The 26827-nt window shown below is 45.0% G+C and overlaps 1 long non-coding RNA gene across 1 annotated transcript in view; it reads right to left on the reverse strand.

Moving 5' to 3' along the window:
• LOC144791074 (uncharacterized) overlaps positions 1-22108 on the reverse strand; it is a 354686-nt gene extending 332578 nt beyond the window's left edge. The window contains exon 1 of the long non-coding RNA XR_013602292.1: positions 22014-22108. This is a non-coding gene — a long non-coding RNA (uncharacterized LOC144791074). The remainder of the gene's footprint in view (positions 1-22013) is intronic.
• Positions 22109-26827: the final 4719 nt, after the last annotated feature.

Below are 26827 nucleotides of genomic sequence, written 5' to 3' on the forward strand. Positions count from 1 at the left end.
TGTTAACATAGGTTTCGAAATGGCATATGTCAAGTCTTTGTTTTGAATTGCCCTTGTATGTAAAAATAAATAAATAAGAGAATCCTTGAACATACAAGGGCAACTGGACCTCGAAACATGGAAATGGGTAGTTGCCTTGCTTGCCATTAGATGCAAGGCACAGAAAAGCACAGGGTTCTCGCCCTTTGAGATTCTCTTAGGCCGACAGCCACGTTTACCCATTAGATATGGCCAAGGAAGGGTGGGAACAAGAAAGAGATGGGGGCCAAATACCTGCTTGAGTATGCAACTAATCTGAAGACTCATTTGGGGCAGATCAGGAGTATAGTCAAAACAAATAATGAAAAGGTCCAACTTGGCCAAAAGAACCAGTATAATAAGAAAGCGAAGGAATGATCCTTCAACATTAGAGACCCTGTCCTGTTAATGATGGCCTCTTCAGACCATAAACTCTAGGCACAACGGCAGGGGTCCTGTGTGATCACGGGAAAAAGTAACTCCTGTTACCATATCGAATTAGATTCCAATAAAAAAATTACTCAAATGTATCACATTAATCTCCTGAAAAAATAGGAAGGTCCTGTACCTGTTATGTTGGGGTCATCCAGAGACGACCCACCATTATACATGTAGATCATAGATCCCGATCTCCCTGCAACCGTGAAGCAGGAGCTAACCCACTGACCCCAACCTCTTCAGGGGGTGTTCTCCCTTTTGCCAGGTAAGACCGCCCTTTTGTAACACCCAATAAATACTTCCCCGGCAAGAAAGTACGTTTAAGGCCACACCATATACCAGAAGCAAGGAGAGACATAACTGAGAAAGAGGTGTTACAAATGGGTGTCATCAAACCTTACGTCAGTGAATGGAATTCTCCAATTGTATTGCTACCAAAGCCCAGCGTTCCATATTCTTTTGTATTGACTTCAGAGAAATAAACACAATGTCACAATTTGATGTTTATCTGCTCCCTAGAGTGGATGAAATGGCAGAGAAACATGGGATCAACACTTAGAGCATTTACAGACCTTTATACTCAACTTGGATACATGCAGGTTTAAGATCAACCCTGCAAAAAGCAACTTAACGGCCCTAAAAGAAAAAATACCTAGGGTTTCTGCTCGGGGAAGGACATATTCGACCCCAAGCTGAGAAAATAGCAGCCATTTCTAGAGTTCCTTTGCCCAGAAACAAAAAGAATACCGGTGCCTTTTAGGACACCTTGGGTACTACAGACATTTTTTCAAGGTTTCTCCTGGATAGCAGCCCCCTTAATAGATTTACTCAAGAAAGCCACAAAAACCAAGCTAGAGTTACAAAAGCCCTCTCCTGAAGGTGTCCTATACCCTTAAACAGATCCTCATCTTGGAGCCAGTTCTGATCAGTCCAGATTATGCAAAGCCCTTCAGGCACATATGAACTAGGTCTAGTGGCCATATTGTTGCAGGTGGGTGAGAGGGGGAGGAACCACCCATTTAAAAAAAAAAAAAAATTTTAAAAGACGTTTATTAGTAGTCAAGAGAGCAGTACATATAAGGGGAGGAACCACCCATTGTGTATATAAGCAGGCCTTAGCAATAAAATTGGCCATAGAAACATTGCCTTACTAATTGGATGAAGTATATACCACAGGAGTAAACCCATAGACCAAGTTGGGATCTTGGTGAGGAAGTATAGACAAGGAACAATATCTCAACCAGTATTATTGAGAAGACTAGTTATTGAGCATGCACAAAATATTGCAAGAAAGGAACGTCGGGAGACTCAAAGGGGATTTTAACTGTGCCAAAGGCATCATATATTTAAAGGAATACAGGGCCTTGGCAAAACAAAGACAAGGGTGTGAAAACTGGAAACAGTTGTATCAGCACTGGAAACAATTGTTGCGTAAGTAACCCGAAAACTTAGTGCACAAAAGTGCTTGTGACACTCTAGGGTGGACGGCGCAGGTGCCAAGTGAAAAAACACAGCGGTGATGCAGAGTAGATAAGTGACAAAAATTAAATACAAAGAATGTGTGGTTCACAGTTAATTATTCACATCAATTTGACAGATTTACAAAATTTTTAGTGAACCATAGAGAAAAGGCGCCGGAAGTTGCGCTGGTATGTCGACGGTGTTTCGATCCTAGTGATTGAGGATCATCATCAGGACCGAGTTACTGAATGAAGGCGCAGTACATTAGAGGGTGACAAAGGGAAAATTCAGGTATGGGAAATGGGGGAGGAAACAGGGCTGTGTAAAGGGAAGAAAATGGGAGAGGGCTGTGTAAAGGGAAGAAAATGGGAGGGGGCTGAGAGGGAAGAAGGTTTATTTTAAACAAACAAGGGAACGAACCCGAAAAGTAACTAAGGACCCCTGTGTGTCAGTTATTTTATAGAACAATGGTCCTTAGGAGGCAAGTACAAAACAACAACAAATACGATATAGACCTGAATGGGTACTATAAACTTTCGATGTCCAGCCGGACAAAGGATTTAATGTGCAAATGAGAACAAAACTAGTTTGATAGTGGAAGAAAGAAAAATACAACGGGACGCAATCCTGCACCCGATATGCGAGTCAAAAGAGCGAAAAAACATTAAACATGAAACATAAAGAATAACAGGCAAAAACGGGAGCATTGGAAGCTTGAGCTAATTGTACAATGAAACAAGCTAACCATTATAGTGACCACATTAAGCATACGTAATGGAAACCAGTGGCACTATTTAGTATGTCGACGATGTTTCAATCCTAAGCTTATTAATTATAGGGATCATCATCAGGACTACAAGAATTGAATTGCCTGGTATTAACCACAGTGCCTGTTGGAACAAGACATGGGAAGAAAAACACAGGGGAACCTGTCAAAAACAGTTTTACAAAGATACATTTTCAACAAACGATAATCTGAAAGATTAAGTTAGCACCCGATGCCCACCGCCCAACTCTTCACTTCACTTCACCTAAACCCTCCTGCCAAATCATCGGACCCAAACCAAGCAGCCACTAACCTCACACAATGGATCACCCTCAGCGCTAACGAACTAGCACCCCTGAAAAACCATCAAATCAAGCGAAGCACCAAAAAAGCCCCCTGGTTCAACGATGACCTTAAGAAATCCAAGAAGTTATGCCGCACCCTCGAGAAAGCCTGGAGAAAAAACCCAACCACTGACAACCTGGCCACCCTCAAGAACGCCACCCGCAAACACCACCAACTGATCCGATCCACCAAGAAATCAGCATTCAAAGACCGACTAGACAACAACGCCCAAAACAGCAAGGAACTTTTCAACATCGTAAAAGAATTTACCAACCCCACCGCCGGCACCAACGACATCACCCCCTCCCAAGACCTCTGCGACTCTTTATCCTCATTCTTCCACAACAAAATCGCTGACATACATAACAGCTTTGAAAACCATTCCGAAGACCAGTCCACCCCACCCAACTCCGAACCAAAACAGCACTCTAAAAATCTTTGCACCTGGAACCCAATCACTACCGAGGACACCATCCGCCTGATGAACTCCATCCACTCTGGATCGCCAACCGACCCATTCCCCCACCACATTTTCAACAAAGCAGACTCCATCATCGCACCCCATCTCCGCGATGTCATCAACTGTTCCTTCAACTCCGCCACCTTCCCGGAAAACTGGAAACATGCCGAACTCAGCGCCCTTCTGAAGAAACCCACAGCAGATCCCTCTGAACTAAAGAACTACCGCCCCATTTCGCTCCTCCCATTCCCTGCCAAAGTCATTGAGAAAGCCGTCAACAATCAGCTCGCCGCCTTCCTTGAATCCAACAAATCCCTCGACCCCTCACAGTCTGGCTTCCGAGCGAAACAGCACCGAAACAGCCCTTATCGCAGCCACAGACGACATCCGTACGCTACTGGACAACGGTGAAACAGCTGCCCTCATCTTACTTGACCTCTCCGCCGCCTTCGACACAGTCTGTCATAGCACCCTCATACAACGCCTCAGCAACGTCGGAATACATGGAAAAGCTCTGGACTGGATCATCTCGTTCCTCGCCGGAAGAACACAGAGAGTCCGCCTCCCCCCATTCAAATCAGAGGCCACCAAAGTAATCTGCGGCGTACCAAAAGGATCATCACTCAGTCCCACCCTCTTCAACGTTTACATGAGTCCCCTCGCATCCATCGCTCGACAACACAACCTTAACATCATCTCCTACGCAGACGACACCCAGCTGATCCTCTCCCTCACCAAAGACCCAAACACCGCCAAAACCAACCTACACGAAGGAATGAAAGAAGTAGCTGAATGGATGAAGAACAGCCGTTTAAAACTAAACTCGGACAAAACGGAAGTCCTCATCTTAGGATCATCCCCCTCTGCCTGGGACGACTCATGGTGGCCACCAGCCCTGGGTACAGCACCCATACCCACAGATCACGCACGTAACCTGGGCTTCATCCTAAACTCCTCTCTCTCGATGACCAGACAAGTCAACGCCGTCTCATCCTCATGCTTCAACATCCTACGCATGCTCAAAAAAAATCTTCCGCAGGATCCCCACCGAAACAAGAAAGACAGTCACCCACGCACTGGTCACAAGCCGACTGGATTACGGAAACACCCTTTACGCCGGAACCACCGCCAAACTACAGAAAAAACTCCAACGCATCCAAAACGCCTCAGCTAGACTCATTCTGGACATCCCCCGTCAAGCTCACATTTCCGTTCACCTGAAAGACCTCCACTGGCTCCCCGTCAACAAGAGAATAACGTTCCGTCTCCTCACCCATGCACACAAAGCCCTCCACGACCTAGGACCAGAATGCCTCAACACACGACTGTCCTTCTACACACCCACCCACCGACTACGATCGTCCAATCAAGCGCTCGCCGCGATTCCGCGCATCCACAGATCCACCATGGGGGGGGGGGGAAGGTCCTTCTCCTGCTTAGCGGCCAAAACCTGGAATTCCCTCCCCACCCACCTCCGCCTCACACAGAACCACCTCTCCTTCAGAAAGCAGCTAAAAACCTTGCTATTCGATAAGTAAATCACCCATCCTCCCTCAAGCGCCTTGAGACCCTCTGGGTGAGTAGTGCGCTATACAAATTTCGGAACTTGAACTAGAAAGGGCCGAATTTCGGTGTGCTGAATCTGGGTCGGAAACTGGCTCCACAGGCAGCCTTCATGCTGTGATCTTCTGTGAAAGACTTCAGAGGTTGAGTTGGAGAAGGTAATGCAGGGAACGCGTTGCCGATGGCGTTTCACGTAACGATGCAGCAGTGGCATGGCCAGATGGCATCTATGGCATGAGCAGTTAAATGCAGACTTTTTATCTAGCTATCCCCTGTAAAAAGTTCCCCTGAATCCTTGGGTGAGAAGTGGTGGAGGTTTCTTGAGGACACTGAAGAGCTGCCACAACTAAGGTGAGCTACGGCGTAGCGGGTGTTGGTTGGAGGGGAGGGTGTATTATTGTTTGTGGGAGGAGAGGGGGAGAGGTCACGATGTAGGATTGTGTTCGGGGTCACACTGATTTTGGTGTTGTCCTGCACTGGTTGAGAGGTGCTAGTGTCCCGATATTTTACCTGCACACCAGAACTTCTATTCGTAAAAGCGCTGCGGTGCGACGCTCCCGGGCTTTTCAATACCATTCTGAGCCTGGGAGGCGCCACCTCCCCTCAACCTCGCTGCTGCCTCCCTTTTCGCCAAGACTACTCCCTAACTCCAATGCTGACTTCCCCGACCTTCTTTCTTGCGGATCCTAGACACCGATGCCCCCGTGGTCCAGGGCCTGTGCATACATCTTACAACTTTCCGTTCGCCTTTGATTTTGTGGCTGCATCCCCCCACTCTGACTCTACACAATGGAATCCTGCTCTCTGAGTTCCTCTTCTTGATTCTTTACTTTGGTGACTTGTGCATCCCGTCATTTTTGGAGATTGTCTCCATCTATACCCATGACACGGACCCGCCATTTTGTTTGATCTTTTTTCCGTTCCCTCTTCCCTCCCTACTCCTCCTGATGACCCTTGATCGTTTTTCTCTTTTTGCTGTACTGCCTGGGAAAAAATATATATATATTGTCCAAGCTTTATCGCTGTTAAAATGTTATCCTGTGTGAATTTACTATTTGTATATATAGAACTCTAACCACTAGTAAATATAGTAGACCTTTGTTCTTACTACCATTCCTATGTGATTTTAGAGTTTATCTGTTTATACCTCTTCCTTGAGTGACTTTACAACTTGTATATTTGCAATTTTTTTCTGTTTGTATCGCTTATGTAACTCATGTAATCCAAAGTCCTTATGTATCGCCACTGGTTCTTTTGTAAAGCGCTCTGACACCTTTGGGTAATGTTTGCGCTATATGAAATCGTATTAAATAAATAAATAAAACTGTGACGGACCATTCGGGAAATATCCTGTGATCCAGGTGAGGTGAAACTGGTACGAATCCTAAGTACTGTGACATGGCAAAAGGAAAGAGAGGAGACCAGAGGCCTGAAGGAACAAGAGCAATCAAGCATCAAAGAACCCCCTAAACCAACTAGGGGCATGCTTACCTTATACACAGGTACTAACCTTTCTCAAAATCTCTACCCCGACCGTGAACGCAGAAATACGGGTGTGGTGAAAGATAAAAGAAAGGAAAGGCTCATTTCCAACTATTTACTTAGCGCAGTTTTATTTCTTTGAGACTCCGAGTGGCACCATCCTGAAGAAAGACCCTGTGGAAGGAAACAAGACCAACCCCTTTTCAATATATAATACAGACTGATAGAGTTGTCCATCAGCTGCCATCCTTACCAATACTTTCATTTCTTTATGCAATTTTTCAACTAAACATCAACATTCAGAAGCATACCCAGCCTACACATTTGTATATCGGCCCAGCCCTCCCACAATGAAACGCATGCAATGAAGCTGCAACTACATTGTTTGGACATACTGAAGGAGAGTAGGGTCGGCTATCCTATGGTCACCCCAAATTTTGGCTTTTTGCTTCACTGGTTTATGACTTAATGTGGCTGTGGGCCTGCTAATCAGACCCACAGCCTGCTGTTCTCTCTCTAAATTAATGCCAATGCACATTAGGTGCATTACGAAATTGGAACTGGTTCACCTTATTGGCCCCTGTAACAGTGTACCCCAGGTACCCAGAGCATAGGTGCTTCCAAGGCCTACCAGGGGCTGCAGCACGTATTGTGCCACCCCTGGCCTGGCCTCCATATTTGACACAACTGGCTGATCACTCAGCTGGGGTAAGTCAGTGTAACCACCCCTTACTTAGGTATAGTATGCCTATATCTAACCTAAAATGGACACATATGTTCCTATCAGCCACTCCTATGGAAGGCCTCATCAATCCTGGAGGCAGAGTGCTTGGAAATATGTGAGATGGTGCTCTGGCATGAGCTGAGCCTGTCTGCAGCTTTCGGAACCAAGTTCTTTAGCGGTTTCATGATACTGCCATACCATATACTCTTAAGTGCATTATGAACCTCGCGGTTAAATGCTATCTTTGGTTTGGCTTTATCAAAACATGTCGAGTAAGGTGTCATACGAATTGGAATACTACCCCCTCGCCAGTTCTGGCGACAGGGGTAGCATTCCACCCTTCTAGAGGGACACGACATGTACCTAACCTGAACCCCGGTTAAAGTTAAACGTGAGCCTTAGCATCACAAAATGGATGCTGCCACCACAGACACAAGTCTGACCTCCTGCTGCTGGGAGTCCTTCCAGCGAGGGAGGCTTGGACAAAGGGTTTCCTGCCTTGGGAGGTGCTAGCACCACCCCAGACAGGATTTTGTGTATTGGGTAGGACAGGGCTGAATAGAATCAGACATGCCTGGGGCACACAAGGTGTCCCTGTGCATTTGCCAGTTCAAACCGGTGCTGGGGCTCTCCAGCCCCAGTCTTGGCGCGAAGCTGAACAAAGGAAAGGGGGTGTAACCGCCCCCCTTCCTGGTCCCACCCAGAGGAGGGACCTAGCAGGTGATCCGGCCCCTAGATTTGGAATAAGAGTAGGAGCTGTGTCCCAGGACTTCAGATCATCCTGAACTCGACTTGAAACTAAGAAAAAAAACTGGACTTCGACATTCTTCTGCACAGAAGACTGAAGAGAATCTCCCTTGTGGCCAAGGAGTGACCATCCTGTGAATACAGGCACCAACCAGCAACTCGACGTCTGCTTTGCTGCCGCCTCCCGCCGGAGCCCGAGCCCAGAGCCTGACAAGACCCAGACTCCCAGACATCTCAGAGCCCGATCCACAGTCCCTGAAAAGAAGAGACCCGTGGAGGCACCGAGAGACGTGGGACCGGACATCTTGGAAGACCCCGAGAAGCTGACTGCGCAGCACCCGAGGCACCCTCGACGCTGTGCTTTGGGGTTTGAGAAGCCCCAACACCGAGCAGCATTTGCATCGAAGATCAGCCCCCCAGCATCTCCACGATCTGCGTGGGGCCCTTTTGCACTTTGCCACTCGACGCGCCATCCCGGCCACTTGCCACGTGGCTAGCGGCCAGCTTGGCGACGAAAACTACGAACACCACCGCTGGTCTGGTTGCTCCAGACTGGCCCTTGCTCCCCTGAAAAGGAGCACCCGCTCTGACCTTGCTGGTCCGAGTGAGAAGCTTGCATCGATTCCTGCGTGGCTTGCATTAGCCAAGGCCTGTTTGCTCCGATCAAGAAGCCGACACCGCCAACAGCTTGAGCCTTCGTGGGACAGCTCGTGACCAACGCCTGGACGTCCTTGACCTCTTCGTGTCCACGTGGCTGCAGAGACAATCTTCACTTCTTCACCTGTTTGCACCCGACATTGCCTGGTTCCATCCTGGTTCCACGGTAGTCACTGGCTAGTGACTTTGAACATTGTCCCCTCTGCTTTCAGGTCTTCACCTCTTCAGATCCACCCTTGGATCCACCGGAACTCTCCTCGACGACCCGCCTGCAGCATCTTCATCTCCAGGCACCATCGACCTGCGTGACGAAACCCGACACGACTTCGCACCTGTGCACCCGCTTCCTGTGGGTGAGGTAACTCAGCAACGCCGGTGTTCCCACACTGGTACACACCTCTAGTGCCTAGGTCTAAAGTTTTGTCCTTGTAGGTCCATCGGAAGGTTCCTTAAACACTAACTTTGTAACTTTTACGCACCATTGACATTGCATTGGTGCATGCGTGCGCTTTAAGCGCTGCACCCGAGTCCCGCGGGCCTTTCCCGACTTCATCACTGTTAGTCCCGAACAGCTCCAGCGATTCCCCAGGCCCTAGGCCTCTTTCCTTTCCCAATGGTGGTTCTTATACCACTATTTTAGTATATGGTTTAGGTGGCCCCTAGGGCTCATCCATATTGTGCAACTTTTGTGTATTTAAACTGTGTTTTGTTTTAACGCATTTGCTTCTGTGCTCATAAAGAGTATAGAGGATATTTGTAGTAATATATATATATATATATATATATATATATATATATATATATTACCTACTGGCGGTCGCCAGTAGGTATATATAGTTAGGATTTTTTCTCTATGGGTTTTTTGAAAATTCTATGTCTAATAACTTTGGCGTTTGTGGACGGAATCGGCTGAAATTTTCAGGAAAATGGCACATTTTGTTTCTGAGCAGCCCTTGAAAATTTGGGGGGGGTTCGTCCAGTGGGGGCCGAGAAAAAAGGGGGGTCCCAAAACGTGTTTTTAACATTGAGTTTTCCATAGGGCGGTTGGCCTCACTTTTAGCCCGAACGGCTGAATGGATTTGCACGAAACTTGGCAAAATTGTAGGGACTGGTAGCCCGATGTGCCTTTTGTAGGTCTCAATATATGTGCTCCAGTGGATTTTGAGAAATTAACGTTTAAAAAAAGATATATATCTGTAACAGCGGACCGGTTAGCGCTCTGGTTCGCGGACTTTTCGCGCAACGGAGCTTTGTGAAGCGAAGCTGATTGGTTCTCCGGCGTCTGTCAACATTCCAAACAGTCCGTAGCGGCCGCCATCTTGTCTCTCGGTAGGATCGAGAGACAAGAGGAGGTCAAAACAAAGGGGGAAATAACTATAAGGGGGCATAGTAGATCCTCGCTGACCCCCTAGGTTTGATGTGGAGGTTTTAAAAGGGCCCCGCGGGGCAAAAAAAAAAAATAATATTAATAATCGAACGGCTGAATGGATTTGCACGAAACTTGGCAAAATTGTAGGGACTGGTAGCCCGATGTGCCTTTGCTAGGTCTCAATATATGTGCTTCAGTGGATTTTGAGAAATTAACGTTCAAAAAAAGATATATATCTGTAACAGCGCTCCGCTACGCGTACTTTTCGCGCAACGGAGCTTTGTGAAGCGAAGCTGATTGGTTCTCCGGTGTCTGTAAACATTCCAAACAGTCCGTAGCGGCCGCCATCTTGTCTCTCGGTAGGATCGAGAGACAAGAGGAGGCCAAAGCGAAGGGGCAAATGACCATAAGGGGGCATAGTAGATCCTCGCTGACCCCCTAAGTTTGATGTGGAGGTTTTAAAAGGGCCCCGCGGGGCAAAAAAAAAAAAAATAATAATAATCGAACGGCTGAATGGATTTGCACGAAACTTGGTAAAATATTAGGGACTGGTAGCCCGATGTGCCTTTGCTAGGTCTCAATATATGTGCTTCAGTGCATTTTGAGAAATTAACGTTCAAAAACAAGATATATATCTGTAACAGCGCTCCGCTTCGCGGAGATAAAATTATATCTGTATTACCTAGCTGTTGCTAACACCAGTTAGCGACGGCTAGTAGGAGATAGCGACCATCTTGGGTCCCACTTTGCATGTGAGTGATATTTATCACTAATGACATGCAAAGTGGGCATGCCAAGATGTTAGCGACTGGAAACAGTCGCTAACATCGCTATCTCCTATTATCAACTTTTGGAAATATTCGAGATAAGCGCGAATATCTCCAAAAAGTAACAGCTGCCCTGAGCAGTTCTTAGCCATGTTATCCAATGGGAGGTGGATAACATGGCTAAGAGCATTAGCTCGGTAATGCATGAATATCGCGGAGTTTTCAGCGACATTAATGCATTGCGCTCGTTTTTTATCGTATTTGCGATAAACCTTGATAATAGCAAGGTTTATCTGCGATAATTTCTGACGGTAAAAAAATCTTTGCAATGCATCGTTAGGGATAAATATCGCTTAACTTTGGTAATATGCCCCAACGTCTGTTAACGTTCGATTCGAAGGAAATCAGGAATTGTTGAAAAACATTGTGTGCGCCATCTTGTCTTTTTTCAAATGCCACACTTTTGTCGTGCACGGCAGCCATTTTAGATGCCTTGACCAGATCCACTCTGTGAACGCTGTCGATCCTTAGCATGGCTCCCCACCCTCGCAAGCATCTCCCCCAGGCAGTGGTGACCCCCGCTCTCTGTTTTATGCATGGGTAATAAACCTCCCCCCATCTGCGCTGTTCTTCCCTGAGAATCACACCCTGTGCCCGCCCGACACCTCCCTTTCGCCCTATTCACTACCGCACCCTCTGACACTCCTTTTCCTCTGTGTCCGATTGTCCAGGCCGGTCCTAGGCTATCAGCTAGCCCTGCAGATGTAGTTTATGGCCACAGCTGTAAAGAATCACCCGTCTTCAAAGGAGTTATAGTAGATCAAGGCCCACACTCGATGAGATCCGTCACAGCAGAAGCGTTGCTATTATCTGAAAACCATTCTGTATTGTGATTGGGGAGGGGACCGAGCGTGAAGCGGAAGATTCCAGGGATGACTCTTTGTACATCAAAGTTTTTACAATTATGTGTCACATTAAAAATATATAGCACTCCGACAAAGTAGTAAGATTATAAAACTTTAATAATTTATAAATATATACAAGAAAACAAAAATAGTAATAACATATAAACATTTTTAGAGAAAAACAACGAAGTAGCGGTCGGCTGTGCGAATAGTCCCAACGCAGCACAACGTCCAGATTTCCGGCGTGGGGCGTCGCGGGGGGTGGGTGATCAGTAGCAAACTGTTGTGCGAATAGTTCCAAGGCAGCAGAACGCGCCGAAATCTAGATGACACAAAAGTGATGTCTAGTAAGTTGCCACCCAGCAAATAACGGCGTGGGGCGTCGCGGGGGGTGGGTCATCAGTAGCAAACTGTTGTGCGAATAGTTCCAAGGCAGCAGAACGATGGCACCAAGGTGATGTCCAGTAAGTTGCCGCACTGGTTTTGGTATCCTACAATGCTGCTCCGAATAACGGCGTGGAGCGCCCCGGGGGAGGCGGCGTGAACGGGCCTCTCCAGGTGGAGTCTCGTCTGTTGTAGTGGGGCGCCCCTTTACCGTTTCAGTTGCTATTCCGTCCGCTTTTGGTCCACTGTGTCAAAATCCGCCATTCAGCTGAGTTGCGCCCACTCTTGCGGTGCAGCGATAGGCGGCTGCCACAGGACTCTCAAAATGGCGGCAGGCTCTTTCCTTTTTGGGCCTGGTCCACTGAAATGGCCCTGGGACACCTTGGAAATCGGACGCTTGTCTGCTAGGTCTTGGACCCCATTCTCGAAAGCGTCCCCTCCGCCTTGAGAATTCATCAAAAGTTTTGGGGGCCCCGACTCCTGCAGGCTTCTGGTGGGGAGCGGCTGCCATGATTGCTCGCGGAATGACCACGACGGAGCTACGAGATGGTGGTGCTCTCATGGTGACGCCAGCTTCAGTCTGAAACATCCAGAAACAAGGTGGGGCTTTCATCGTTTGGGGGGAAAAAAAAGTTTTCATCCAATGAAAAGTGTTGTTTTTAGGTCATATGATCAAGCCTTCCATCATTAGGAAACCAAAAGTAAAATGAACCAATGAAAAGTTTTATAAACAAGTCACATGACCTGTTATGCGGCATAGGGTATAAAATGCGGAGAAAATACGTTGGCACGTGAGGCGGCGTCAGTAGCGGACCGATGTGCGAATAGGCCGAAGGCAATACAACGCGCCAAGATCCGGATGGCATCGAGGTGGTGTCATAGTTGAGAGTTCTGAGCAGCGGTTGTAACACTGTCTGAAGCTTATTTGCAGCTGCTGCAGCTTCACTACGCGCCAAGATCCGGATGGCACCGAGGTGGTGTGTAGGAAGTTGCCGCACTGGTGTGGCCATCCTACAATGCTGAAAGTCGGCGTGGGGCGCCCCGTTGGCCTGTGAGTTTGCGTCAGTAGCGGACCGATGTGCGAATAGGCCGAAGGCAGCACAACGCGCCAAGATCCGGATGGCACCGAGGTGGTGTCTAGTAAGTTGTCGCACTTCTGTGGCCATCCTACAATGTTGAAAGTCGGCATGGGGCGCCCCGTTGGCCTGTGAGATGGTGTCAGTAGCGGACTGATGTGTGAATGGGGCCAAAGGCAGCGCAACAATATTTTCTACTATATTTCCGGTGTAGAAGAGACCACAAGGCGCTGAGATGCCAAGATCCGGATGGCACCGAGGTGGTGTGTAGCAAGTTGCCGCACTGGTGTGGCCATCCTACAATGCTGAAAGTCGGCGTGGGGCGCCCCGTTGGCCTGTGAGATGGCGTCAGTAGCGGACCGATGTGCGAATAGGCCGAAGGCAGCACAACAATATTTTCTGACTGACACCACAAGGCGCTGAGATGCCAAGATCCGGATGGCACCGAGGTGATGTCTAAGTTGCGGACTGATGTGCGAATGGGGCCAAAGGCAGCGTAACAATATTTTTTGTATGGAAGATACCACTAGGCGTTGAGATGCCAAGATTCGGATGGCACTGAGGTGATGTCTAGCAAGTTGGTGTGGTCATCCTACAATGCTGAAACTCGGCGTGGGTCACCCCATTAGCCTGTGAGATGGCGTCAGTAGCGGACCGATGTGCGAATAGGCCGAAGGCAGCACAACGCGCCAAGATCCGGATGTCACCGTGGTGGTTTCATAGTTGAGAGGCACTTCATCTGCAGTGGGGCGCCGAGATCCGGATGGCACCGAGGTGATGTCTAGCAAGTTGCTGTACTGGTGTGGTCATCCTACAATGCTGAAACTCGGCGTGGGTCGCCCCATTAGCCTGTGAGATGGCGTCAGTAGCGGACCGATGTGCGAATAGGCCGAAGGCAGCACAACGCGCCAAGATCCGGATGTCACCGTGGTGGTTTCATAGTTGAGAGGCACTTCATCTGCAGTGGGGCGCCGAGATCCGGATGGCACCGAGGTGATGTCTAGCAAGTTGCTGTACTGGTGTGGTCATCCTACAATGCTGAAACTCGGCGTGGGTCGCCCCATTAGCCTGTGAGATGGCGTCAGTAGCGGACCGATGTGCGAATAGGCCGAAGGCAGCACAACGCGCCAAGATCCGGATGTCACCGTGGTGGTTTCATAGTTGAGAGGCACTTCATCTGCAGTGGGGCGCCGAGATCCGGATGGCACCGAGGTGATGTCTAGCAAGTTGCTGTACTGGTGTGGTCATCCTACAATGCTGAAACTCGGCGTGGGTCGCCCCATTAGCCTGTGAGATAGCAGTTCTTTGGATTTGGGCCTGGCTCGTCTGCTGTAGTGGGGCGCCCCTTTACCGTTTCAGTTGCCATTCAGCTGAGTTTCGGCTGCTCTTGATGCTACAGCGACAGGCGGCTGCAACAGGACTCTCAAAATGGCGGCCTGTTCTTTGGATTTGGGCCTGGTCCACTAAAATGGCCCTGGGACACCTTAGAACTCGGACGCTCGATTTTTTTTTCCTTTCCTGTACATGCAAAAAAAGGTAAATGCCCGGTACGTTACACGCTTCATCTGCCACGATGAACTCTCTAGAGGAACCGAAAAAAAATATAGTTGTGGTAACTATACCATGCATCGTCATATGGAGAGGTGGCACCAATTAATTATAGTGCTGCATAAAAGAGAGATTTGGAGGAGAACCCCTGACCTGCTAGTACATTCATCAAAGAAGTGGCACTGAGAGCTTCAGAGGCAAGGGAAACGGTCCCAAATATTTAGAAGAACTTTGGAAAGATTAAAATGACATGTTTAGATTGTGGCAAATTTATTTCATGTGGACATCTGAGTGTTACTCTAATAAATACAGCATATGAACATCATCATAGTCGATGGTTGGTAGAGACATTTTGACTATATCCTGGACCTGCCCGTCCTCGCCCAAAATGGCGCCAGAATAAATGGGACTCGTAACTCCTTGTTGTGTACTGGTTGCAGAACCTTGAAATCACGAGATACGTATGCAGTTTTGAAGCACATGGCGGGCGGGGACGAGAATTGATTGAATATTTCGACATCCCTATTGATATTAAGTTCTGATGTGTTATTGATTACTGTACTGTTGAAAGTTCGAATTAACGTCACCCATGGTACTTGCCCGCAAATGTATATCTAGATAATTTTATTGTAACTGGCCCTGTCGTATTTTAATTATAAAATGTACGTCCACCGATTCCGTAACTGTTAGACACCTTAGTTCTTGCAACCTAATGGCCCGCCCGTTACGTTCCTCTACAGTGTAAATGTCTATTCATCATATACGATTACAGTTTGCTCCGTGGCCGGCCCACGTGGTTATAGGCTCGTATTTGTATAATGAAATTTTCACAATAAAGGTTTTTAAAAGAAAACATGGTAGTAGTATATACATTGGTAAAGTTTTTAATAATAGTCACTGTTTTAGAATCATTAAAAGGCAAGTGAAATAAAGCAGACCAATTACATGAAGGGTAAAAGGTATAATACGAAGGAACGCAGTAAAGATAAATGGTCAAGGGCTGTTGTGTTTTCTATTCCTGCAACATAAAGTGATCGATAAGAATCTCATATTCAGGCGTATCGGCGACTAAGACAGCAGGTCGACCCTCTTTTGTTCAACGGCTCCGTCATGGGACGAAGAAACGCTCTTTTTCTCGAAAAAAGAATATATTTTACTTGCAGGACAGTTGTAAAATTTCCGGGAAAGTACATTAGCCTGGAACATTATAACATATATTTAAGAAAAAATAATGTTCGGAAGTAATGAAAAGCGTAATTTTTAGGTCATATGACCAAGCCTTTCATCATTCCAATAAGAAAAGTAAAATGAACCAATGAAAAGTTTTATTAACAAGTCACATGACTTGTTATGCTTACGTTACGCGCTGCGCGCCCCGGATGACTTCCGGATGCGCTAACGCGGCGCGTCATATGACGCATTACGCGACAACGCAGGTACAGAATATAGTCAAAATGTCTCCACCAACCAGCGGTCGGAACACAACCCCTTTCAGCAGGCTAAATAGTTCTGTTAAATGACAACAGAAGGGACAGGCAACAAGAACCATCAGTCAAAGAGGGGAGGGCTAGTTCTTCTCTACCGGGTTACATTGGGGCGCTACCGGAACTGATCGAATTGGTAGTCTACAGTGTTTCTGGATGTTTCAGACTGAAGCTGGGGTTAGCATGAGAGCAGCACCATTTCGTAGCTCCGTCGTGGTCATTCCGCAACCAATCATGGCAGCCGTTCTTTATCGTTATTTTGGGCGGGGTGGGTGGCGGAGCCGAGCTGTTTTGCAGCCATCATTGTGTGGAGTTCAGTTCATCTCACTAGTTTTGTATTTGTCATGAGGGGTTGTTCCTAATGTTTCTATTTTAGCGAGGTCAAAAAGAGATCCCATTAGTGGCCTACTGATTTTGCTCGATTCCTTTTCTTTTTTTTTACACGATTTTTCGTTATCTGCAAAGACTAAACAGAGTATTGCGACTCTGTGTTTGTTTGTAAATAGAGAATGAACCAAAGAGAACTAATTCTAAAACAGTAAATACTTGGATAACAATGAATCAAATGGAGAGAGAAGCAGGCACGACGGATTACAATGGGGGCAAAGACCTGCGTTAACTACCTTTCACTATCTGCAAAGAGAGAGTACTCCTAATAGAAATGAGGGGGGGGGGGCACCATTCAAAGCAGATCAGTGTGCATAAACACGAAAATGTTTTCACTTACCACGTACTTGACATTCGACAGCTTATGATATTTGCTATTAAAAAACCATTGAAATTCACTGAAAAAACCATAGGTTATAGACCATATATAGTTAGGAATTAGCATTTACAAAACCTTGAAAATTCACTGAAAAAACCATAGGTTATAGACCATATATAGTTAGGAATTAGCATTTAAAAAACCTTATTTTACTCACACAAAACCATTGAAATTCCATATATAGTTAGTTGCACTAACTATATATCGCGCACCTGCAATCCACTGCTGATGATGTCACATATTACATCATTCATGACATGGTCAGTGACATCACTGATGACATCACTGATGACATCTCAAATGACATCACTGATGACATCACTGATGACAACATCCAGTGACTGTATGTTTCTGTAAAGTTAAAATGTGTCTTACATATTGAAGAATGAGTGGAAGTATAAGTGTCTGGACAAAGGATTTAGTAGGTGCATGACTGAATGCATGAGTGAGTGATTAAATGTGTCTCACTGAGTGCATGGGTTAGTGACTAAAGTGTCTTAATTTGTGCATCATTATGTCTGTTGTTCTGTAAACTGCTGCATGTTTTGATCAGTAGCTATATGATTAACTATATGGGTTACTGATTGATTGTCCAAGTATTTGTATGGGAGACTGAGTGTGTGTGTGGCTGGCTGGGAGGTGTGTGACTCTGTGCAGATCAATGTGTACTTGTATCAATGATTGTATAACAAGGTTAGTATGTGTTAGTATATGTTTGAAAATGTAAGGTGCTCTATGTTTAACTGTATAGACAAGAAAATGGAAGTGTCATTGATTCTTTACAGGACTGACTAGGTGTGTGAGTAACTCCATGGATGAGTGGCAGACTGTGAGTGTCTGTATAGGTGTATGAGTGCATATGATAGTGTTGTAAAGATGAGTGATTGTATGTATGAATGATAGTATGGGTGAATGAGTGAAGGTGTGTGTAGACGTAGGAATCAGTGAGTGCGTATGTAGTAACTAGTATTGGTGTGTCAATGGTTTCAAAAATTATATTCTGTATTTAACACTGGGTGAAACAGAGGTTATATTAAAATGTGAGGAGATGCATTGTATTGTCACATGAATGATATCATCAGTGATGTGGTCATTGATGTCAAATGAGATGTCATCAGTGATGTCATCAGTGATGTCATTTGAGATGTCATCAGTGATGTCATCAGTGATGTCACTGACCATGTCATGAATGATGTAATATGTGACATCATCAGCAGTGGATTGCAGGTGCGCGATATATAGTTAGTGCAACTAACTATATATGGAATTTCAATGGTTTTGTGTGAGTAAAATAAGGTTTTTTAAATGCTAATTCCTAACTATATATGGTCTATAACCTATGGTTTTTTCAGTGAATTTTCAAGGTTTTGTAAATGCTAATTCCTAACTATATATGGTCTATAACCTATGGTTTTTTCAGTGAATATATATATATATATATATATATATATATATATATATATATATATTTTCAATATATATCTGTGTGGTGTCCTTTCGTTTAGTATTCAAGGGGATTGTGTATGGTAAAACAGCTTGCTTCACATGCCTTTACAGAGTTTGCCTAAGACTGCTTTGTCCATGCTACCACTAGGATAGCTGGTCTATCAGGTTGACTTACAACCAATCATCATAAGGGTTGCTTGGCATGGTACAAGGTGATCACTAGAACTAGTGAGCAGCATATACCAGGCCAACTTCTCACACATACCACAGTGTTGGTAACTCTACCTAACAAAACTGTGTTATGTCCAAATAATGTAGCTATAGCTTCATTACGTATGTACCATCCATTCTCTAATATTCTTAGGAGGAACTGTCACAAGTGTAGGATACCTTGTTGTGGAGGTAAGTGAAAAGGGAGGACGCATCCTATACTTTTACCTCTCATCCTCTCCAAGACTCTGCTTTATTTTCCGGTGATCTTCAGTCTGCGTGTAATTAAAATACAATAAACCCACACTTTGTGCTAACTCCAAAGTTAACAATTAATTACAGAATTTTTCTTGAATTATGATAGCTAGTAAGAGAAACTTCTTACAATGTTACTTTTCAAAACACAGTCAGAACTGGTGTGATATGAACATTTAGATTACTTTTGCAGTTGAGAAAAACATTGATAAACTGTTCAAAAGCATTAGTAATTACTGTTAGATTATGTTTTAGTTACTTTTTCAACTTTGTGCAAAACAAACTAATAACAGTTTAGGCCCTGCAGTAGACCACTAAGCAGGACAACTCAATGGTAGGCACTCAGTTACTCTTCTTGTTACAGTACAAATCAGAGTCAACACTTAGGCATTTTTTTTAGATTAAAACTACACCATGCACTCCTATAGAGAAATAAAGTTAGCAGTTGCAGGTAAGTAAAATGTTTTTTAAGTGTACCTTTTTTGGTGTAGGATCAAGGTTCCCCAAGGGTAAGTTCTGCACACAGAGTGCACCACCAGCGGCACTGGGGCAATTAGTTGCATAGTGCCAATTTTATCCTATTAACGGAGGGGGGTGCCTGTCTTGCGCTGCCCACAGGAAGGTAAACACAGGTGATGGGATCACACGCAGGGGGTTTCAACCAGCACTGGGCGGGCAGAAACAACACAACACCCGCAGCAGCTCAGGCTATGGCCAGGTGCGGGGTGCAAATACAGAGTCGAGCGCCCAATGTTAGTCAGTGGGGGGTTTCGTTTCTGCTCCCAGGCTGCAGGCCCAGGCCAGGAGGCCGGGCGAAAGAAACCAAAAGCTGGGCAGGTAAGTTGAGGGGCTCAGGGATGCAGATTCACCTCAAGTCTTCTTCTCCAGGGCCCGGGGCGGCCAGATGCAGGGGTACCTTTTTAGGTAGCATTTCACATGCCCTGGCCACTCACGGTTGGGGTGGGGGTCTCCGTGAAAATGGTGCAGGTGACGTCAGGGAGTCCTGACGGAGTCCGGTCTTTGTTAAAGGCAGTCAATCCTCCCAGGGGTTTTGGAGGTCGCTGTCTGCAGTGTGGAAAAGTAAATTTTGCCATGTTCTGTGTCCCTACGTGTTCCCCATCTTATGTTATGTGTGTATGATTAATATGCATATGTATTCCCCATGATCGATTAAAGACGCCATTACAGCTGTGTCCATCTCTAGTATGCCAGTTTCCAGTTCTCGTGAATACTACGAATATTAGGCCTATGTAAAGTTACGTTGCCACGTTTCTCAGTGTGCACGTTATTTCATTGAAAAGTCCCCGTTTCTAGGCCTCAAAAGGGCCCGGACACCAGATTCAGCTCCTGTCTCCTGAATCCTCGCTGAGGAGCGATACAGCCCCCACCTGTATCCTCGACCCTTCCCTTACTTCCTGCCTCACAGTGCCCGGTTCAGCCTGGCTCTGCCTCTGAGTCTGCCAAGAGTATGTTATGATTCTAGTTATCAGTCCAGCCCTCCTTCTCTGCATTCCTAAAACTACTGAATCGCATCAATAGTTTCAGTCATCGTCTAGCCTTTACGTCTCCATGTAAGAGAAATACTGTATTTAATGGTCATTTTATATTCTTCAACACGCACTACATATAGAATAATGCATGCACCAGCCTTAGAGTCTGTTAGCCTCTCCCCTCCTGACTCTTAGTTTATATCAACATGTTCTCTAAACATTAGATACTAGATATTGTTTAGGCACATGTCGCCCTGACTCTCCAGACTTCAGTCTCTACTCCTAGCACAGAGTTCATAGCCCCCAGCTTCTCCTAGTAACAAGTCATTGTCAGTTTGCGCGCACCATTTAGGTTAGAGGTCCCGGCTCCTTAGGTAGCCCCCTCCATGTTTCCGCCCCATTTATGACATATTCTGTTACGTTTACATCACATGTCCATGTACACGCCTCCTGTTGCACCTACTTTCACCCTTATCTTTCGCGACTGCTATTGACCACACCCACTGCTCCGCCTACTGTATTCATTGTAATGCAACTGTTTTAGTATATATGCTTGTGTACTGTTATTAAATGTTAGCGCGCTCATCCCAGATCCAGCCCCGGCAGCTGTCGGGCCTTGCCAGCTCATTCCCTGTCCCCCCTGCAGGGCCCTGCCATCCTGTTCCCGTGCAGGTTGTCCTGTTCCTGTCCTTATGCTGTATTAAACCTGCAAACTCCTACTACCTCGAATCTTGACTCTTATTTATTGAGCTATCTGTTATTGCTATGTCCAGTAAAACCTAGATCCGGTATTATTTATTTATATACCACAGCAGGACAAGTTGAGTTTTGGCACAGGATCTCAGAAAACTGCAGACGGGCTGGTAGGGCTGGGGCCAAGTCATGTCTTCTCTACAGTCTCGGAACTTGTAAACTGGGTGCTAGTACGTGCACAACCAAATGTTTTTATTCCTTAATATAATCAAGGTGTTCCGTGCCGTCTGGTGTCGCTTGCTGAACCCGATGCGTCAAGTATAAATAGGCTGCATCTCCACTGATGTGGGGTATGTCCCCAGGGCACTGGTTTAATGTCCTCAGTAGTATGAGGTTACTCCGTTTGATCTCCAAATGAGAATAAAAAACGCAAGCCCAATGGTTCACTGGCGTTGATTTATTCTTTATACAATATCTTGCATTCTTAATTTAATCTCGTTTGTAGTTTCGGCACTACATATCCCAACATTCATTTCATTGGTCCCAATGCAATTCGGCCGTACAGGCATTTATCTGGGACAGTCTGAAAATAATAATGAGAGCCCTCGGTCAGTATACTGGAGGGAAACCGCTAGTTACTTTTAATCAAAGAGGGAGGCACAAGCAATCTTGTGTACAAGATGTGACCCGGTGCATCAAACTGATGGGTGATATAACATGCTACAGAGTAAAAAAAACAATAGTGTGACTGTGTATCTAAGTTGTGAACTATTTTAGGATTGATTGTATGGGGGTGTGCGTGCTCAAAGTGACTCTGCGCCCGCGTGTGATCGTGTCTTGCTGATTATTAAGTTTGTGCATATCTCAACCGCCGAAATAAGTTAAGGTTACAGTGTCCGGCTCGCGGTGCTCTGTTTAACATTAACTGCATGCTGTTAAAAATATGCGCTCCTACTTACTAATTAATGTATGTTGCCGGCCGCATCTCAAGCTTCAAATCACATGTAGCGTCCTTTCAGTTAGTCCCTTCTGTGTCGGTGCGCTTATACTTCCTATTTACTGAAAGCCGATGACGGACTAATCCCGGCTCCTCTCAGTGAATCATAAACATAGAAAAGCGGACTGGTCTGCTCGATGGCTATGATCGAGATGATATCAGTAGTGGTAAAACTTGACGTGTTAATACCAAAGAAAATAAGAATGTGATTTAAAAAATGTGCATAACACGTCACGTGCGGTGTGTATACATCCCTATGGGTGTTAGAGGTGACTCAACTTGGGTATCAAACATAAAGAAAAGACTCTTCACTATGAGTCTGATCTGGGTGTACTCCAAAACAATGTTTGCTGTATTCAGACATAAAAAGAAAACTTTATTTTATTTTATTTTAATTTACAAAGTGTGAACATATAGCAAAGGAATAAACTTGTAATCTGGGAATAAATCAGTGAGTACTTGTTTGGAGTGTATTGTCCAATCTATAAGGATTTATAGACATGTTGTACATGTTATAGTGTTGGCCATTGTGTGGGTGGTTATCTTTCATAGTATGTTTTCCTTCTCCATGACCTGACATCACCCGGTGTCATCATGGAACGTTCATTGTGTATTTATATGACGTCATTGTAACTGTCGTGAGATGACAGCTGACTCCCTGTAATGATGCACAAATCCAAAGGTTGAAGTGTGTACTTTAATAAAGTAAGAACACAATTACAGGTGAGCGCCAGGGAGCGTACGCTGCCTTCCACGGTGGCTCCTTAACTGTCCCTCAATCATACCATGCATATAACATTCCAGATGTCCTCATACATTCCAAGCCAGTCTCCCACGAGCCTTAAAGGAAAACCCAACATAACACATCCCCCTCTTTCCAATAAGAGAAGAAAAGGGATATGTAACTAAATCAAAATAAAAGAACTAAAGAACATAAAATAAAAAAAAACAAAGAAGATATAATTATTCTGTAACATAATCCTTGAGCCAAATAGGTGAAGTGCGAGTTCTTTTTCCCAAATTTCCTTCTGTGCCATTCAACTCACAACTGGCATTTCCTGAACCTCTATCTGCACTATGGACCCTCACACTTCCCCCCTCCTCACAAACAGAGTCGTTCACCATTTCATCAATGTTCACAGGCCCCCCGGCGAGTTGTGTTTGTACGTCGCTGTTTTCAAAATGATCCTCCACCCAATCATACATATTTGGAGAATGAGATGTATCTTCCCTCAATCCTTCATGCTGGTCATGACTAAACGCAATACTTTTCAAGTTCCAAACCTTTCCATCACTGAGTCTGACCGCATTCCTTAAAACCTCAATCACCTGTTTCTGTGGTTCAAATTGACTTTCACCTTTAGGTACCTTGTACGGTTTCTTCACGCGCACCCACTCACCCACTTTAATCTCAACATCCTTTGTACCATGGTGACTGTCGTAAAACTCTTTACTTTTAGAATGAAGTAGTTCCAGATCCTTCTTCACTTCCTTAGGTGACCATTGTGTGACTTTACCATCAATTAGCCAACCAGGATTGACCTTACCTCTTGGTACTCTCCCCCTCATCATAATAAAAGGTGACAACCCTGTACTAATCTGTACCGTAGTTCTATAAGACCAAACTGCTTTCTGCACTTGGACTTTCCAATCCAAATTTTTACTAACAGCTGCCTGGATGACTCCTTTGATCACTCTGTTGAACCTTTCAACAGTGCCATTCCCACTGGGATTGTACAAAGCCGTAGTTTTATGTTTTATGCCACACTTCTCAAAATAAGTTTTTGCCATGTGTGACAGAAACTGTACACCATTGTCCGTGAGTACACACACTGGCAAGCCCTCCATAATAAAAATTTTGTCCAAAAATGACAAAACACTAGATGTGAGAGATAAACGGTTAAGGGGGGGTCCGAGGGGAAAAAAATTATTATAGACCTACTGGTACCTAGTCCCCCAACTAGACACTAAAACACACGGAAGGTACAGAAGGTCTCAGAAATACAGAGGGAGAGAAAAGAAAATAGCAAATCTCTCTATTGGGACCTAATAGTGTCCTCTTTACATGCCCAGAATACACAGTTAATCTGGAAACAACCAAGAAAACAAAAACAAGAGAAGATGCACAAGGAGAGGAAAAAGATGGAAAAAGATACCCATCAGCCCACTTATGAGTGGGCTGATGGGTATCTTTTTCCTCTCCTTGTGCATCTTCTCTTGTTTTTGTTTTCTTGGTTGTTTCCAGATTAACTGTGTATTCTGGGCATGTAAAGAGGACACTATTAGGTCCCAATAGAGAGATTTGCTATTTTCTTTTCTCTCCCTCTGTATTTCTGAGACCTTCTGTACCTTCCGTAAAACACTAGATGTGTCTGCTTTGTCCACGAATTTCACTATAGGCCACTTAGTGAATAAATCAATAGCCACCAAACCAAACTCCCTGGACTCCCCAATAGGTCCAATGATGTCAATTGCAATAGTCTCCCACGGAAGCCCCGGAATTAGTCCCTCACTCATACAAGGTTTCAAGGTCCTGAGAGTTTTGTCAGCGGAATTACAAACACCACAGTTCCTTGCAAAAGTTTCAGTGTCCTTATCCACTCCCGGCCACCAAAACATACTCTTTACCAAGATTTTATTCCTCCCAATGCCAAAATGTCCCTCATGACATAGCTCTAAAACTTTTTTCCTTAAGGTAACAGGAGGAACAACCCTGTCTCCTCTGAACAGTACTTCTTTCTCTAATGACAACTCCATCCTTACCTCCCAAAATGCCCTAAAGACTCCTTCCAAGGAACCTTGTCTAGGCCAACCAGTACAGACATACTCTTTAATCTTCTTAAGTACAGCATCTTTGTCTTGTTCCTCCATCCACTCTCTATTACTAATGGCAGAGGCACCAGAATCATGAACTAAGGCAATGCTAACATTCCCCCAAGGATCATCCTCGCATTCCTCTAACGGAGACGGCAACCTAGACAGACAATCAGCAATTATATTATCTCTTCCGGGTAAATATACCATTTTGTAAATAAATTCACACATACGCATGGATAATCTTGCCATCCTTGCTGAAGCCCCAGAGATGCCCTCAGAAGACAGGATTTTTACTAAGGGACGGTGATCCGTTCTGATAGTTACTGGTTTCCCCCACACAAAGGCTCTAAAGTGCTCAAGAGCCCATGCACAAGCCAACGCTTCTCTTTCGATGATGGGGTACCTGACCTCTGCTGGGGAAAGTGCTCTCGACGCAAACAAAATTATCACTTCTTTTCCTTTCCCACTCACTTGAGATAACACCGCACCGATACCCTTGTCACTCGCATCAGTAGTTAATAAGCATTCCGCATTAGGATCAAAACTCGTCAAAGCGCTAACATTCTGTAATTCAACTTTAATCCTATCAAATTCCTCCTGGCACTCCTTGGACCACGTAAACTTTACATTTTTCTTGAGCAAACTGCGAATGTTAAACACTTTAGATGCGAAATCCTTAATAAACTTAGCACAATACTCCGCCATACCAAGAAATGTTCTTATCTCTTCTTTGGTACTAGGTGAACTCGAATTGACAATATTCTCGATTAATTCTGGTTTGGGTTTCACACCTTCTTCACTAATGATGTGCCCTAAATATGATACACTCCTTTTACAAAATGTACACTTCGACAACTCTACTGTAAGTCCTGCAACCTCTAAAACTTTCAATACCTGTCTTAGTTTGTCATCATGTTCATCTTTGTCTTTTGCAGCTACTAAAATATCATCCTGGAAGAATGTAATCATATCCAAATTCCCTAGTAACTTATACATCAATTTCTGAAATACAGCCGCAGCTGATGCCAACCCAAAAGGCATTCGTCTAAATTGGTAACACCCAAAAGGTGTAATAAAAGCAGTTAGGCATCTTGACTTATTCTCTAATTCAACCTGGTGGTACGCAGCAGACAAATCTATAGTCGAGAACCAAGTGGCATCTTTGAATGAAGCAACCATTTCATTTATCTTAGGCAAAGGGAATTTCTCTACTATGATGTTGTTATTGAGATGGCGTAGATCGATGCACAAACGGATTTTTCCGTTGGGTTTCCGTGCTACGACAACGGGACTGATCCACTCTGAGGCCTCTATTTCCTCAATTATCCCCTTGGCCAGTAGTCCTTGCAATTCCTTCTTTACTTCATCTCTAATCAACATAGGGATGGGTCTAACTTTGTGCACCTTGGGTTCTGCATCTGCCTTAAGTAATATTCTATGTTCAAACCCCTTTAATTTCCCCAAGACACTACCAAACACTCTTGGAAATTCCTTGATCAAAACATCATTCAACTTGCTCTCCTCATCCACAACTAATACTTTTTCTTCACTGTTAGGGTCCAAAATTATACTTAGGCTTTTCTGATCCCACCACCCCAAAACTGATGGTCCTATTTTAGATACGTATAACTTTCCCCTCGTGCTCCTTCCTTTAAACCAAAATGTGAGCCATCTGTAGCCCAGCATCTCAATTCTTTTCCCTGTAAATCCCACTGGACAAATATCTGAACTCCTCAACTGATCACCTATTTTCCCCACAAAATGTTTTTTCCATACTTCCTCATTTACGATAGTGTAAGGTGATCCGGAATCTGCATAAACTTCCACTACCACACCCCCAAAAGACACTTTACATAGGGGTTTCCTTTCTAAGGCCTCATCAGATATATTAATGACGTAATTGCCACTCACATTCTTTACCCATTCCAAACTCTCTTCTTCTTCAACCATTTCCTCTTC

Source organism: Lissotriton helveticus, chromosome 11 (assembly GCF_964261635.1).
Source record: "Lissotriton helveticus chromosome 11, aLisHel1.1, whole genome shotgun sequence".
NCBI classification, from domain to species: Eukaryota; Metazoa; Chordata; class Amphibia; order Caudata; family Salamandridae; genus Lissotriton; species Lissotriton helveticus.